The sequence below is a fragment of the Castor canadensis genome, chromosome 7, assembly GCF_047511655.1.
Source record: "Castor canadensis chromosome 7, mCasCan1.hap1v2, whole genome shotgun sequence".
Taxonomy (NCBI): Eukaryota; Metazoa; Chordata; class Mammalia; order Rodentia; family Castoridae; genus Castor; species Castor canadensis.
The window spans coordinates 149,094,087-149,110,746 of record NC_133392.1 but is presented as its reverse complement, the minus strand read 5'-3'; the positions used below and the strand labels follow the sequence as shown (position 1 = coordinate 149,110,746).

Sequence of the window (16,660 nt, the reverse complement as noted above, 5' to 3'; positions counted from 1 at the left end):
TTGTGATGGCAAACATTCAGTCAAGCTAATTGATGGGTCAGTACCTTCAGGAGCTGGAGCCGTGTTTTGGCACCAAGTAGGTGTGTTTGTCAGGTAGCCCACTGCAGGTGTCTGAGCAGTGTTCAAAGTAGCTGGTGTGGTCATGAGGGCAGTCCAGCTGGCTGCTTGGCTGATAGTCCTTCACTCAAAGCAGCCAAGACACCAGGCAAGGGTCTAACAGCTGTCACTAGGAAGTCAAATCACCCAGGCCCCCTGCACCTTAGCATGTTCAAGGGAAAAATGAACATTCAAAGAGGTGCTTGCAATTGAGGCTCATCATAACATAACAGTGGTTTAAAGAATTTAACAGTGCTCCAGCAATGCTTAACTCCTCCCCCAGTGCCCCAGGAGAGGTGTGCCCTTGTAATCTGTCTCAAACTTGTACTGGAGATACTGGTTATCTCAATATATTTCAATGTGTGCATAATAATGACAGACACTTTCTGATAGAACTACAATTCCATTATCACAGTAATAAAATTAAGAATTCATTGCTGTCACCTAATACCAAGTCCATATTCAAATGTGCTTGATTGGTTTTGTTTTGTTTTGTGTTTTGACACAGGGTCTTGTTCTGTGGCACAGGCTGGTCTTGAACTCCTGGGCTGAAGCAATCCTTCTGTCTCAGCCTCCTGAGTGTGGGCCTACAGGTGGTCACCACCATACATGGCTAATGTCCATACTTCCCGATGGGAAATCTGCTGTCATTGGATCTGGATTTTCCTCTATAGGAGAGGTATCACTTTTCTCTCTCTGGTCTTGATATTTTCTTATCTTTAATTTAGATGATTGACTATGGTGTGCCTTGGTGTGGATCTTTTTGGAGGGGATGTATCTTGTGTCTGGGATTTGTTTCACTCCTTAAAATGTGTAGGTTTATATCTTCTGTCATATTTGGGGAGTTCTCAGCTATTCTGTCTTCAAGTCCTTTTTCAACCTCACCTGTCTCTAGCGCTTTCCAGGAGTTTGATGATATGAATGGAGATCTTTTGTTATAGTTCTAAAGGTCCCTGGAACTCTGGTTCTTTTTAATTTATGTTTCTCTATTAATTAGGCTGTGTCATTTCTGTCCACCAATTGACAGATTATTTCCTCTGCAGGTAGACTGTTGGGAATTTTTTTTCCCATCCATTCATGTTGACTTTTCTACATTGTTGGATTCTTCAGCTTCGAATGTAGAATATAAAAAAAAAGAAAATGTAGAATCTATGAGCAAAAAGTGAACCCCAGAAACTCACCCATGTGTCACTTCCTGGGTCCCAAGTTCCTAGCTTGTCTAAGTTCTCTTTCCACTTTTCAGAGCCTCCTTCTTCTGGTGTTGTACGTAAGCCCAGGAGGTTGCTTGCACTAAGCAGGAGCAATGGGAAAATAAGGCAACTCCATCTTTCTGATGTCAGGAAACAGTCTGACATTTAAAACATGAAGCCAGACAGTCCAGCACGGTGGCACGTGCCTATAGTCCCAGCTACACAGAAGCTGAGGCAGGACGATTGCTTGAAGCCAGTATTTCAAAGCCAGCCAGAACAGCATAGTGAGACATTTCTTTTAAAAACACACACACAAAAAAAATCCCAAAGTTGCCAGATGTGGTGGTGCATGCCTGTAGTCATAGCACTGGGCAGGTTGAGGCAGGAAGTCAGGAGGATCATGAGTTCTGGGCCAGCCTGGGCTATGTACTGAGACGCTATCTCAAAAAAAGGTAATAATACTCCTTGTATGTGATTTAGCAGTCACACTCCTAGATATGTACCAGAGAAAAATAAAAGCCTGTGTTCAGACAGAGACTTGCATACAGGCGTTCATAGAGGTCGTTCATAATGGTCCTCCCAGAGCAACTAATCACTTGTGAACAGATAAGCACACTGTGGGCTGCTGCCAGTGCAACTCAATATAACAGCCAATGAAGAGGAGAGAAGAGCTGGTGTACACCCCACGTGGACAAAGCTCACAGAGAGCATGCAAGAGAAAGAAAACAGACACACAAGTGCTCCTTGCCTGACTCCATTTGTAAAAAAATTCCAGAAAAGGCAAAGTCATCAGTGTGTGAAAGTCTGCAGTTTATATCCCCAGCAGAAGGAAAAAGAAAAAATACAGAAAAAGAAAAAACAGAGAAGAGAAAGAGTAAAATTAGAGGAAGCAAGAAGGAAAGAAAGAAAAGAGAAGAAAAAAAGGCAAATTGATAGTGATACTGCCTGCCAACAGCAGAATCTGGGAAGGACAATGAATACAAAAAACAGAAGGAAGGACCAGGCATGGCGGAGCACAGCTGTAATCCCAGCTACTCTGGAGGTGAAGACAGGAGGATCATGGTTCAAGGCCAGGCCAGGAAATGTTAGTAAGACCTCCCTGCTCCCATGTCAACAAAAAGTAAGTGCCTGTTGTCCCACTCACTTGGGAGACAGAGTTAGGACACTGGTCCAAGGCCAGCCTAACAAATGTAGTGAGAAACCCTATCTAAAAGAAAACAAAGAGAAAAAGGACAGCGGTGGCTCAAAGCTTAAGTGGTACAAACTTACCTAGCATGTGCAGAGCCTTGAGTTCAATCCACAGCACCACAGAAGCTGAAGGAGGAAGAGGAGAAAAAGCCAAAGAGAAAGAGGAGGAAGAAGAGAAGAACGTGGTGGATGGTGACAAAATCCAGTAATCACAGAACTCAGGAGGTTGAGGCAGGAGGAATCCAAGTTCCACATATAGGAAGACCATGCCAAAATATATAAAATAAAAAAAAAAAACATAAGGGAACAACTATACACTTAAAATTGTTAATTTTGTTGTATGTAAACTATGTCTCAAAAAACCTGATTGTAAAAGATTCTTATTATTCCTAAATGCAGGGTAAAACCTTAAGAACTTACCGTTACAAATAAGTAAAATTAAAGAACTTAAATGCCCACCTCTCTTCCACCAGAATCACTGATGGCGGCAGCACTCCAGCTCCACTGAACTTTCTTGTCAGGGAGATAGTCTTCTAGACGAGGCTCCTAAAGCCACAGCTTTGGGTAAAGCAGCCATTGAGACAGACCCTGTCACTCAGTCATGAGCACAGTCAATGCCTAGGACACCAGCAGGCTTGTCCTTGATAGGAGACTCTGTCACATCACAAGTGTTCATGGGTGGACATGACGCAATTCATGTCATGACCCAATTCCGAAAAAACATATTAGGGATGGGAATGATGGATCAGACAGCTAGAACCTCCTTTTTCTTTTTTTTTTTTTTTTTTGGTGGGACTGGAGTTTAAACTCAGGGCTTCATGCTTGCAAAGCAAGCACTCTACAGCAGGAGCCATACTTCCAGGACATTTTGCTGGTTTTTTTGGAGAAGGGGGGCGGTCTCCCAAACTATTTGCCTGGGCTGGTCTCAAACTGTGATACTCTTGATCTCAGTCTCCCAGGTAGCTGTGATTACAGGTGTGAACCATCTGAGCCAGGCTCTAGAACCTCCTCTTACATTACACTTTATCTCTATTAAGGTCTACATGAGCTCAAAGAACACATGCTGCTCAGCAACAGGAAATTCAGTTCAAAGCTTAGGCGATAGCAAAATCCAAGTGCCAAAGTCCCAACCAGTTACGTGATTATCATGGCACCCGTCATTCTTTGAGGGCAGAATGAGATGGAAGACTGAGAGTAGAGGCTGATGTCCTGCTGCCTGGATCAAAGTCTAAGCTGCCCTACAGGAGGCTCCTTCACACTTCCACGTGTGTTTGATCACTTGATACTGAACACCTGATAGCATTTCAGGGTACAGAATGACCATCCTCAGCCTCCTACTGTCCTCAAGCTTATCCTTCATGACTGGGGGCTCTGAGCCAGTGACTTGCTTAGTACAACTGGTGAAATGCTTTGGAAGCTGCTAAAATAGTCACACATGAAGATTGTGCAAGGGAGCAGGACATGGTGATGCATGCCTGTAGTTCCAGCTGCTCAAGAGGCAGAGGTGGGAGGATCACTTGACCCGAAATGTTCAAAGGTAACCTGGTCCACCTAGTTAGACCCAGTCTCAAAAGAACTGACTTGAGGGCTATGGCTTGGATTTGTCCCCATTCCAGAGCTGCCCGCCTTTGTTCAGCTGTCTCAGGTGGCACTCAGGAGCTTTTCTTCATTGGTGCCATTGTCAGGATTTACGGCACCTCCTGTTACTGTAATGCGAGGTTGGATATCTGCTGATAGAATGTTGGTGCACTGGTGTTTTCATAACTCATTAATGAAATAATCTAGGGGAATTTAATAACCCAGAGAGAGGACGGTGAGAGCATTTGGAGTTTCACCTTAGCCAAATCCAAGGTCAGTCATGGCAGCAGATCAATCACTAATGTTCAGTGTTGATGGAGCAAGGTGACCACTTTCACTTCAGCTTCAATAGCCCACAGTGACTTCACATCCACGGCACCCACGGCTCTTCCTTCACTGCAAACAGTGCTGTAAGCTGAGGAATGGCGTCGTGTTGATGCTTGAATGAGGAGTGTGCTGTCCTCCAGTGCTGTGGCTCTGTCGTGAGTCCTTGACTTTGCAGGTTTGGAGAGGAGGCAGTTTCCCCTGAACGCGCTCTACTGAGCGTCTCCCAGAGAACTCCAGCGACTCCAGGAGACTCTGAGCTTCTGAGCAGCACGTCAGAGCCTTTGCACCTGGCTCAAGAGAGTCACGTGTGTGTCACTTGTGCCACTCAAAAGGGACTGGACATCGCCCTCCAGCCAAAACACTCATATGCTCTCCTACCTGAGTCCCCTTCAGCCACAAGCCAGAGTGACAGAACTTTCCATGAAGACAAGCTCTGGGGAGGCTCTCTGCCCAGCCTTGTCATGAACCAGAGCTGCTTCCTCAGGCTCCATGTCTGTATTTCCTGCCTGAAGACAGGGTGTATGTCAGCACAGGAGAATTTACTCCAGCAGGATCAGGGAGTCACAGAGTTAAATAATTGTCTATGTAGAAGGGTCAGGGAGGACACAAGAAGGGAGGAGTGGATGTGCATTGGGATGCAGGTGGCTCCCCTGGAGCTGGGTATCGCTGCAATGCATTGGCAGTGTGCCATTTGCAGCATGGTCTGCTGTCCTGCACACCACCCTCCACCTCCTTGCAGATGCCAGGAGGGAAGTGAGTCCGAAGGCTGTGAGCAAAGGCCAAAGGCCAAAGCCTGGGATTCCTCTGGCCTTCATGCCCTGTCACCCCTCCTCTCTCAGCCTCGCTCACAGCTGCTGTGGGGTCTCTGCTTCCCTGGAGGGTCTTTGGGATTAGGGGTGACCCTACGGCCTTCCCAGCCTGCATTGCTGTCACATAGCTGAGCCTTGCCAAAGGCTCCACACAACATCCCTGTCAGCCTGACTTCCATCCACCCAGGGGACACAGCTTTCAAACCTGAGGGCAAAACACAGACTTGGTTCAGAAGCCAAGGTGAAGAGAATGCACAGGTGGCAAACGTGCACTGCAGGAAGTATTTGAAGAGGTTATCTAGGCAAAAATATTTGGATTTGCACACACAGAAAAATGAGGAGACTGGAAACTGTAAATGTGGGGAAACATAAAAGGATTTTTTATTTTCCTCATTTTTAAGATTTTAAAAAGACAACTGTGTGCTGGGGATAATCAAAGGTAGGGCAAGTGCCTAGCATGCAGGAGGCCCTGGTTCCATCTCAGCACCATTAAAGAAAAGAAAAGATAACCAGGCGCTATTGACATTGTGATAATCAGAGACCTTATTTCCTTAGTAATAACCCTAGGGTAATGAAAATGACTCAGCAATCTTATCCCTTGCTGTTACCCAAGGGGAAGGAAAACCTTTGTCACACAAAAGCCTACGCAGGGTGTTCATGGTGGCTTTACTGTAAGTTAAAGAAGTGAAAACAACCCAGGGTCCCTGCACTGCAGAATAGATAAACCCATGAACTGGACACTCACACAGTGAAACTCTCTAGTGCCCATCACACTCACAGGGATGACCCTCGATTATCCACGAAGCCAGGTGCAGAAGATTCCATTTGTGACACTCCTGCAGAGACAACGCCAGAGACGGGACACCAGAGGTTCCGGGCTGCTGTTGGGAGGAACAGCTCAGGTGGAGTCCTGGGTGATGAGACTCTTCTGTATCTTCATCCTGGTGTGACTGCGTGACTGAGGGCAGTTGTCAACACTTTCACACTGTGCACTAGGAAGGGGACCTTCACAGTGCAAAAGCTATACATTACAAAACAGCTGCAAAGGAAGTTGACCATTTAATGCAAAATTAAGCACAATGTATTTTTTTCTACAAAGACAGTAGTAAAATGAATAGACAGATCAGCAAAAGGTGACTAGACAGAAGATACGGCTGTGGACTGCTGTACTTGAGGCCCTGGGTTTGATCCCCAGCACCATAAAAAAAAAAAAAAGCTTGTTGTACTGTTCATGAACTGGAATAATATTATTTGTAGATGGACTGGGACCATGATAAGTCAAAAATGTAAATTATAAATCACATCACTGTAATTCAGTGGTACATCACTGGACTAGCGGGTGTGTATCCCTGGGTTCTTCTGCGTACTGAAAAAAAAATCCTACATTGTAATCCTCAAATCCATCACTGAATACACACACACACATGGTATTCTAACATGGCAGCAGCAAAGTAAAAGTAATCATATAAAGTTGTGATTTTTATCCAGAGAAACAAGAAACAAAGGACAGATGAAACAAGTAGAACACAAATAGCAAGACAGACTTAAGCCTAAACCTATCAACAATTACATTAAATATAAATGATAGAAATGCTCTCAAATAAAAGGCAGAGATTGTCAGATTGAATTAAAAAGGAAAACAACTGTATTGTGAGTACTAGAAAACCACTGAAATATGTAAAGAGATATTGTAAAAAGTAAAGCAGCACATGCCTATAAGCCCCGCTCCCCGGAGGCAGAAGCAAGAGCATCAAGATTTCAAGGCCAGCCTGGATTATAAGCAAGACCCTGTCTGCAAAAACAGCAACAATAAAAAACAGTAAAAGGATGGAAGAAGTCATGCACTGACAAACTAAGTGAAAGATAGTTGGAGTGGCCAAGTGAAAATCAGTTAAGTTACATTTTCAGAACAAAAACACTACCAAAGGCAGAAGTTATTTCATAGGGACTGAGGGGTCCCCCGAATCAAGAAGATATAAACGTGTATGCAGTTAACAACAAAGCACTGAAGTACATCAAAAGCATGGACAGAACTAACGTAGACAAACGTGCATTAGAGTCAGAGATGCTAACACTCCTCTCTCAGAGATTGTAAACAGCTGTGACTAATTATTGACAGAAACTGAGTGAGGTATAGAGGACGTGAACAATTCTGTTAACCAATTTGACACAAATAACATTAATTAGATACCTGGAGGTAAAAGAATATGCATTTTCTTGGTAACAGGTTTTTACTACGTAGCCCAGGTTGGCTGGCAACTCACAATCCTCATGCCTCAGACTCCTAATTGCTGGGATTTCAGGTGTGCCCCACTATGCCCTGCCTATAGAATATGCATTCTTTTCAGGTGCACATTCACCAAGACATTCAGGGTCATTGAAATAGTCTTAATAAATTTATAGAGACTCAATTCAAACCAAGTATGTCTCTGACCACGATGGAGTTAAATATCAGAATGACATCTGAGTGTCTTCAAATATTTGGAAATGAGATAATACACTTGTAAGTAATTTATAGGTCAAAGATGTAACCAGGAGAAAAATGAATATTTTTGAACTGAATGAAAGTGAAAAAACACGACCTATCAAATTTTCCAAAATGCAGATACAGTAGTGTACAGAGAGAAATCTATAGCAACCCTTGGACATATAATAAAAGAAGAAATTTCTGAAAGAAACCAGAAAAAAGTCACATGCCTGTGGCTCATGCTGGCAGTCTTAATTACTTACTTGGGAGGATTGGTTCGTGGGCAGTCAGGGTAAATAGTTTGTGAGATCCCTGTCTCCAAAAGATAACCAGAGCAAAATGGACTGGAGGTGTGGCTCAAGCGGTAGAGTGCCTGCTGTGCAAGTGTGAAGCCCTGAATTTACCCCAGTCCCACCAAGAAAGACAGAAAGAGAAAGTAACCAGAAAAAGAGGTACCAATTAAACCCAAAGACAGCAGAAGGAAGGACATAATAAAGCTAAAAGCCAAAATAAATGACACAGAGAGAATCAATACATGAAGACAATGTTCTTTGAAAACATAAAATAGATAAACCTCCAGCTAGACTGATAGGAATAATAGAACACACAAATCACTTAGATCAGAAACAGTACAAGAGACATTACTACAAATCATGCAGAAATTAAAATGAGAAAGGAATATTATGAATACCTTTAAGCCAACAAATTTGATGAGTTAGATGAAGTGGAAAAGTTCCTTGAAATTCACAAACTACTGAAGCCCAGCCACTAAGGTAACCAGATTCATGCTGTCTCAGATTGAATTCTTAGTACAAACATATATGTAGTCCCACAAAGAAAACATGAACAAGCACTTCCTCGTTTTCTCTGTGGCATGAGGAACAGCAAGTTGAAGGTCATCCGGAATGCCTGGAAACACAGCCAGTGAGCAGGCAGCAGGAGAGGCCCTTCTGAGTGGGGATGGCCATTTGCTATTTCTCCTCATCCAGACAGGGAGGAATTGTCACGTGACACTCATAGTTGCCAGTGCTGACAGTTATGAGTGTCATGTTCTGTGGTTAGGAAGTAATGGCAGGGGTCCTGGGCTTAGGACAGCAGGAGTGGACTGCATGGAAGGTGGAAGCCTTGGGTCACTTTTCTTTACAAAAACCCTTATTCCCCCTTGAGAGGTAAAGATAATTTTTTTTCTTTTTTACTGGGAGGAGAGGGGTGGGTAACTGGGGTTTGAGCTCAGGACTTTGTACCTGCAAGGCAGACGGCTACCGCTTGAGCCATTCCTCCAGCCTTGAGATGATGGCTTTTGAGCCATTAGTCTGTTGCTCCTCTTTGCCTGGCACAGGAGATCCCTGTCTCCAAAAGATAACCAGAGCAAAATGGACTGGAGGTGTGGCTCAAGCAGTACTGTGCCTACTTTGCAAGTGTGAAGCCCTGAGTTCAAACCCCAGTCCCACCAAAAAAGAAAGTGAAAGTAACCAGAAAAAGAGGTACCAATTAAACCCAAAGACAGCAGACCCAATAAACCAAACCCAATAGACCTTATTTTCCCTCTCTTCAAAATCCTGATTCCATTATTTGTGACATGGTAAGTTTAGGGATTGAATTTTCAGTTACAAATCTGGTGACCCAGATGGAACCCATGGGTGGTCCTCAGTCCAGTTCCCTGGAATAGGCCAGGTGCCCAAAACAATGTCCTTTCTCACTTTTTTCCAGTGGACCGAGCAGTTGGGCACCACAGCTTCCAGGGAACTCCTAGTTCATCAGTGTATGTGGAACTGTGCAAAACTCCTGAGCGCTGACCACTGGGGAGCCCACAAGCTACCAGTGAAGTTAGCTGACCCCCAGTTCTATGTGCAAGAAGAGAGGGGAGAGTAGGGGACCACCCAGCAGATGTCAGAGCCCAATTAGCTGCAAGGAACTCCTGTTTCCTCTCAGAGACTTCCAAGTGCAGGTCTCTTGCTGTTTGAATGACTTTTTGGGAAAAAGAAAAAGGGTATGGAAGAAGTTGCAGTGTCTTGGCCAACTATATGTACAAGCTTGGTGTGCACAGTGAGAAGTCTTGACTCTTCCCCATTTGGGAAGGTATCCTTTGTTGGACCTCCCCTTTCCTGCCCTGCTAGGACATCTTAAGATGACATTTGGAGTGGAATTCACAGGTTAAGCTGGACTAGAGAACCTAGAGGACTTGTCCTTGTCCTTTCCATGTTGCTTTTTATTCTTTTTTTTATAAGGTTTCCATTTGTTGGCCTTGACTCTGGGGAAATTCCCTTTTGTCCAGTGATTGTTTTAGGCTGGGGGGGGGTTGTGCTCATATTGGGGGACAGGCACTGCGTTTATTCCATCTGTGAGCCCTTTGGGAAAGATCTTCACAGATTGCCATCCACTGCTGAGGAGTTGGTTGCTGACTTGCTGGTTGGTGGAACTCACACATCTGGTCTCAAAAGTCTGGTGACTGGTAGGACAGCAGGGGAAACCCTGGAAGTTTTTTTAAAACACTGTGTGGATGAGGATGAGGCCCCCTGCAGCCTGCTGCTGAGAGGACAGGCTAGATTCAAGAGGTGGGGGGTCTAGGGAGACCCTCCCCACTTCCTGTGTCCTCTGATGATGTCACCAGACATCAACAACCTCTCAGAAGGACAGCAGGCCACAGGCCTCAGGCAGTAGAGAGAACAAGGTCACCAGATCCACACAGCCTGGCAGCAGCCATATCAAGTGCCAGCTTTATTCAACAGAAGGTGCTGGGGCAGAGCCCAGCCAGCCTCTCACTGAGGACATTTGGGTGGATTTCACGGAAATATAAAACAAATCTACGACAGGGATGAGGGTAAACGAGGAGCCAAATCAACTCGAGGTCAAAACTAGTCAGGGTTAGAGAATGAAAGAGATGACAGGCAGCCTGAGTCATGGCTAGCCTAGAGGAAGTAGTTGGTACACTCGTGGGTAACCAGGTTCCAGGCTTGATCAAAAGCATCCACGACAGCTGGCTCCAGGGGCCCTTCCTCAGTCGCAGCCAAGTTCTGCTTCAGCTGCTCAAGGCTGGATATGCCCAAAATGACAGCGTCCCTGTGGGTGACCTGGAAAGGGAATGGCCAGACTTTGACCCAATGCTGCCAACAAGTGGCTCCAGTCACCCACTCCTCTCTGCCCTGCTGCTGCCAAGGCTGTGGATCTGTGTTATTTATTTAAGCCTGTGTTATTGCAGCATGAATTTATATGAGCATTTGACTCTGAAAGCCACAGCTCCAGGCCCTGTCATTGGCAGAGCACTTGAGGGCTGGGAAAGCTAGATTGGTCAGGTGACCTCTCAGTCACCAGGTACCTTTACTTTGCAGAGTGGTTTTGGGAATTATAGACTTTTTTTTTTTTTTTTTGGCAGTACTGGAGTTTGAATTCAGGGCCTCATGCTAACCAGGCAGGTGCTCTACCACTTGAGCCACTCCACCAGCCCTGGGAATTGTAGATTTTGTGAAGTACTAAAGTATTGGCATTTTCTAGCTGCTCACTTTATGGTTCAAGTGGTAGAGCATCTGCCTAGCAAGCATGAGGCCCAGAGTTCAATCCCCAATAGTATAATAGATAATTTTTTTGTGGTACTGGGGTTTGAACTCAGGGCCTACACCTTGAGCCACTCCACCAGCCCTTTATTGTGATGGGTATTTTCGAGATAGGGTCTCTCGAACTATTTGCCTGGGCTGGCTTTGAACCACAATCCTTCTGATCTCTGCCTCCTGAGTTGACAGGATTACAGGGTGAGCCACCAGCACCTGGCTCAAGTAAATAAAATTAAAATAAATAAATAAATAGATAAATGGAAGCCATTACCATAGAGTGTACACACAGGACAAGGGGGTAAGGGAAACTGTGCTGAGACAGCAGGGAAGGGGGAGCCCCAGCTACACATGTGGGTTGGGTTCTGTCTCCAGGGTGGCAAGAAGGGATGCAATAAGTGCTAATGGTTTAAAAAAATGTAGGTTTCTGAGTCAAGTCCATGTTCATGGGCCATACTCCATGTGGACTTTAGCCAAGAGGACTACCCTCTCTGAGCCAGGTTCCCCAAGTAAAAATTGGGATGATCACACTTAATAGGGCCATTGTAACAAAGTGTTTATAACCAGGCACCTGAGACTTCTCTAAGAACAGCAGGATTTCTACCCAAAAGAGCTGGGCCACAGAGACCCTTGAGAGGAAGGAAAGAAGTCATTGCAGAAGTAACCAAATGGCCCCGGAGCCCTTGAAGCCCCACTCCACCCCTCTCCTGCCCCCACCCTGAGCACACAGAGACACTAGGATACCTGGAGCTGGGAGTGGTGGTACATCCACCTCAGGGCTGCTGAGGTCATATTGGGGGTGTTGGTACCATATGTGGCCTGCAGGGACTTCTCCACCAGGGCGATGGCCTTGAAATGGTCTTCCTTCCAGTACCTGAGCAGATGGGGAGAATGGCACAGGGGTCAGGACCTTGGGTCCCTGTTCCTGCATCACTGAGGGGCCTGGGCCTTCATGTGGGGGTTGGGCATTCCAAGCACCAGAAGTATATAGATTTCAAGGCCTCTCACACACCAGGTGTTGTTTTTAGTCTGGGGTGGGGGAGAGATGCAAGGAGTAAGAACTGTAGCATCTCACATGCTCCCCATGTGCTACAACACAACTCCCTAAGTGGGCTCTCAAGTGCCTCCAGCACCGTATCTGTGTGCCCTGAGTTTCAGAAAGACCAGTGACAAGTCTTGGCTGCAGCCCAGCTTCTGTGGCCTTGGCTGAGCTGCCTCCCTGACCTGCCCTCACTGATCTTTCAGGGAGGGAAGGAAATGCTTCCTGCCAGCTCCACATGATGACCATAGCAGGTAAAGAGCTAATCGTGTTTCCTGGAGTGTAATGGGCTCATGGTGAAGACCTCCAAGTCCAGACTCTCCAGTGGAGAGGCCTGGCAAAAAGCTACTGGAGAGCCACTGGTCAGGGCAATGATTCCTAATGCCAGCTGAGAAGACATGAAACCCTTGGGGTGTCGGGGGTACACAGAAGGAGGTCTGGAGTTTTGTTTTTGTTTTGCAGTGCTGAAGATGTCATTCAAGACCGCATGGATGCTGGGCACGTGCTCTACCCCTGAGCTGCACCCCAGGCAGATAAAGCTTTAAATCACAGCAGTGCACACAAGGGGACTCCGAATATCAGACGCTCCCCACTTTGCAACAAAACTAGCAGTGGAGCCTCCTGCAGGAAGCTGGGTTGCAATACCCTTCTCTCCCACGGGCAGAAAATAAAGGCAAATCAATCACACTGTCACAGAAAGAACCCTACAGCTCACAAGAGATATCTAAATTTGATGTATGAAAAAATGGCAACTTAGTGTATACTTTAGTCAATGCTTGAGGGAAAGGAAGCTGTAAGAGTTTCCCAAAGTTGCCTCTGAAGAATGGGACTAGGTATGGGTTATGGTGGGATATACCTGAAGTCGCTGTACTTAGAAGGTTGAGTCAGGATGATCATGAGTTTGAGACCAGCCTGGGCTACAGAGTGAGACCCCGTCTTATAAAAACAAAAAAACAGAACCAGAGCCAGGTACCAGTGGCTCACACCTATAATCCTAGCTGCTTGGGAGGCTGAGATTGGGTGGATCACAGTTCAAGGCCAGTCAGGGCAAATAGTTTGAGGGACCCTATCTCCAAAAAAGCAGAGGAAAATGGATTGGAGGTGTAACTCAAGTGGTAAAGCACCTGTTTTTCGAGTGAAAAGCCCTTAGTTTAAACTCCAGTCCCACTAAAAAAAGAAAAAGAAAGAATTGCTTTTAACGATGACCATGTGTTATGGCCAATCAATTTTTCGAAATTCAGTTAACAACTTTCTCTTTTGGCACTTCTGGAGATTGAGCCCAGGATCTTGAGCAGGCTACACCTCCCAGGTCAAATTTCTTAGTATTTAAAAATCAAAACAGAAGATAGGGAACAAGCTTGTCTCCAACAGTTGAGACCTTGATGACAAATTCACTGCAGAATTCATAAGAGTTAGACTCCTTATGCACCAGGTAACAGCCAGCACCAACCCCAGGACTCCTCTAAGTCCATTCCATGGTTTTTTCCACGACTCTGGGCCGCAGGGCATCTTGCCAAGGGAGAGAAACAATTCTATAGACAGGGAAGAAGGCCAGGGATCTGCGCCTCATTCCCAAAGCCCTCCCCAGAAAAATATGATGGCAATTAAGGAAGTACTAGGGAATGTCCAGGGACCCAGTCACAACATCAGGAAAGAGAAAGCAGTTTCAGGGATGCTCTGCCTCAAACTAAGGGACCATGCTACTTCCCATCACAGCATCACCACACTCTGACTCACCGATCCCTATAGAGCTGAGCCCAGCGATAACCAAAGAAGCGGCTCTCAGGCTGTTTGCTGTCCTTGTCCTCATACTTGTACTTGCCAGTCAGCAGTCCTCCTGCAGGAAAGCTGCAATCAGACCCCTGGCCCAGACTCTTTGAAGTTGTAGGATCCTTCTAGTTCTTGACTGGGGTAGGGATCTACCCAGGAGGATGGAGGTGCAGGGCCTGGGCTGGGCATTCACCTGGAAAGGAATACACAGAGTCCACCCAGGAGTGCCCACCCAGCACAGAGAGGCTTTCCCATTGCAGCCATACCAGCCAAGGGGTTGAAGGCGTAGAACCTCAATCCGAAGTGCCTGAGGCAGGGGAAGAGCTCGGTTTCCACCTTCCGCAAGATTCCATTGTACATGCCCTGGGTGGAGAGGGTGCAGGAGTCAAGAAAATGAACCTCAAAGGGTCTTGTAAAACCACAGGTTAGTCTTCAACAATCCTAGGACCCCAACAATCATGGCATACACCTTGTGATGGTGGTAGAGGGGCTTAGACCAAGGAACATTCATTCCTTTAGCACATGCTTATGAGAACTGATGCCACATGGGATGACAGATTCAGAAGCAGAAGGCAAAAGGACACAGTTTCTGCCCTCTGTAAGGTAGACTGTAAACCGGTAGAAATGACAAAGAGGTGCTCATAGTGCACTAGGAACCTCTGTGGCCAGTGCCTGGCACTGAGCAGGTGCACAAACATTCATTGAGTGAATGGGGAGGAGGAGGTAAACCGGAATCTGAAATCTCAGGCTCCTGGGAAGTGGGGAGCAGAAGCCTCGGAAGGGCCACTTCAGGGAGACCTAAGCACTACTCCCAGGGAGGGCAATGAGTGTTCCAGGCTGAAGGGCAGAGCAGGGTAGGAGAGGACGGGACCAAGGTGTACACTCGGGCAGGAAGGGAGCAGATGCCTGGAGGCCAGGCTGAGGGAACTTGGATATCATCCTGAGGACACCTGGAGCCACCCGTAGACTTTCAGAAGGAAGTGGTTGCTGTGTGGAGACATAGGGGCAATGCCAGCAGCAAGGAGAACCTTGGATCAGCAGAATTCTGCCCAGCACACCAGGGACCACTCACCTGGTACACGGTGGGCATGATCCAGCCATTTTTCTTGCAGAGGGTGCAGATCTCAGCCACCTCCCAGGCGGCATAGTTGGAGAGGCCAAGCTCCACAAACTTGCCCTGCAGGGAAGAGGCTTGGTGTCAGCCCAGCACAGCCCAGGAGACCAGGAAGTGGAGATGGCATTGAGGACCATGGGAGTTGGGGTGTGCCAGCTCTGCTCTAAGTGTTCTGCATCACTTTCTTGGTAGGGTCATGGTTGGGACAGGAGCACACAGACCACCTCCTTCCCAAAGCCCAGGGGGCCACCCTCACCTCCTTGTGTAGCTGGTTGCAGGCTTGCAGAGTCTCTTCCACAGGGGTGTTGTGGTCGGGCATGTGTAAGTAGAAAATGTCCACTCAGGGACACTGCAGTCGCTTCAATGATGTCTCCAGCTGGAACTGGAGACTGTCAGGCTTTAGTGACTTCCCATTCAGTGTATTGGCCTTGGTGGCAATTTTCACTTTTTGGAGAGAGAAATGGGAGTTCAGAACAGCTTAACAAGCACCAGACAGGGCATCTTATGTAACTTTAGAGATAGGTGGGTTCAAGTCCCAGCTCTGCCATTACTAGCATGTGGCCTTGACTGTTACTGAGGTCTCTGAGTCTCAGTTCTTTCAAGTGTAAACAGGAGTGAAATGCTAGTATCTTTCAGGTGGTACTGAGGTCAGCAGACATGCCTAGAAGTGGTCTTTATGAGCCACTGATGACCTTCCACTGGTGTTTACTTATGGAGCAGCTGGATATGCCACATGCACCTGGGCTGGTAGTGACAGAAGCTCCCTGTCCTCAAGGACTCTAAGGCTAATGAACCTCAGTGGAGTAAGAGAGGCAGACAAATGCACAGATGCCACAGGAACCTGGAGCAGAGGAGTGGGAGGCGGCCTGGGAGCTCAGAAGGCTTTCCTGAGAACCTCACTGTGAATGTCCAAGGCAGATCAAAGGCCACCAGTTAAGAATAAGTGGGAATCTCATTGCAGAGGCCGACAGGCTTTAAAAGCCCAGGAGCCAGGAGCAGGAACACCTCCTTGTAGAAGCCATGAGTGGAGGACAACTGGCAAGAGAAGGGGCCTCAAGCAGATGCCAAAGGGCCTTTAGCACTCCGTGGAGTGTGGACTAGGGGACTCTATGGAGCCTCTAAGCGCTTTGGAGATGGGAACTCAGTAGTCTGCTTTGCAGTTTTGAAAGATGTCTTGAGTGTGGCATGGACAAAAGGCACGTCTGGAGAGTGCTGTGCTGGGAGGGATCCTCTCTGTGCGGCGCTGGGTTACCTTTGCAGCCGCTGCGACCCAGCCCGAGCCCCATGCCGCCCAGGAGGGTCTCGGACGGGCCGTCGGTGTACACGAAGGCCGTGTCAATCTCCGTGTGGCCGCGGTCCAGAAAGGCGCGCACGGCCGCGGCGCTGGCCGACGCGTCCATCGGCTCCCCATCAACATAGCGCCCAGCACGGTGGCGGGCCGGGCCTGCGATGCCGGTCGGGACATGATGGCGGTGGCTTCAATGAGAGGAGCGGACAGCAGCTAGCTGCATCCGCTTCCACGCGAACCCGTGCTGCT

At 47.1% G+C, this 16,660-nt stretch overlaps 1 long non-coding RNA gene and 1 pseudogene across 1 annotated transcript in view; one reads left to right on the top strand and one right to left on the bottom strand.

Annotated features, from left to right (window-relative positions):
- LOC141425025 (uncharacterized) overlaps positions 1 to 14,281 on the top strand; it is a 27,926-nt gene extending 13,645 nt beyond the window's left edge. The window contains exons 2-3 of the long non-coding RNA XR_012450099.1: positions 605 to 775; positions 12,702 to 14,281. This is a non-coding gene — a long non-coding RNA (uncharacterized lncRNA). The remainder of the gene's footprint in view (positions 1 to 604; positions 776 to 12,701) is intronic.
- LOC109687473 (aflatoxin B1 aldehyde reductase member 3-like) lies at positions 10,338 to 16,660 on the bottom strand (annotated as a pseudogene).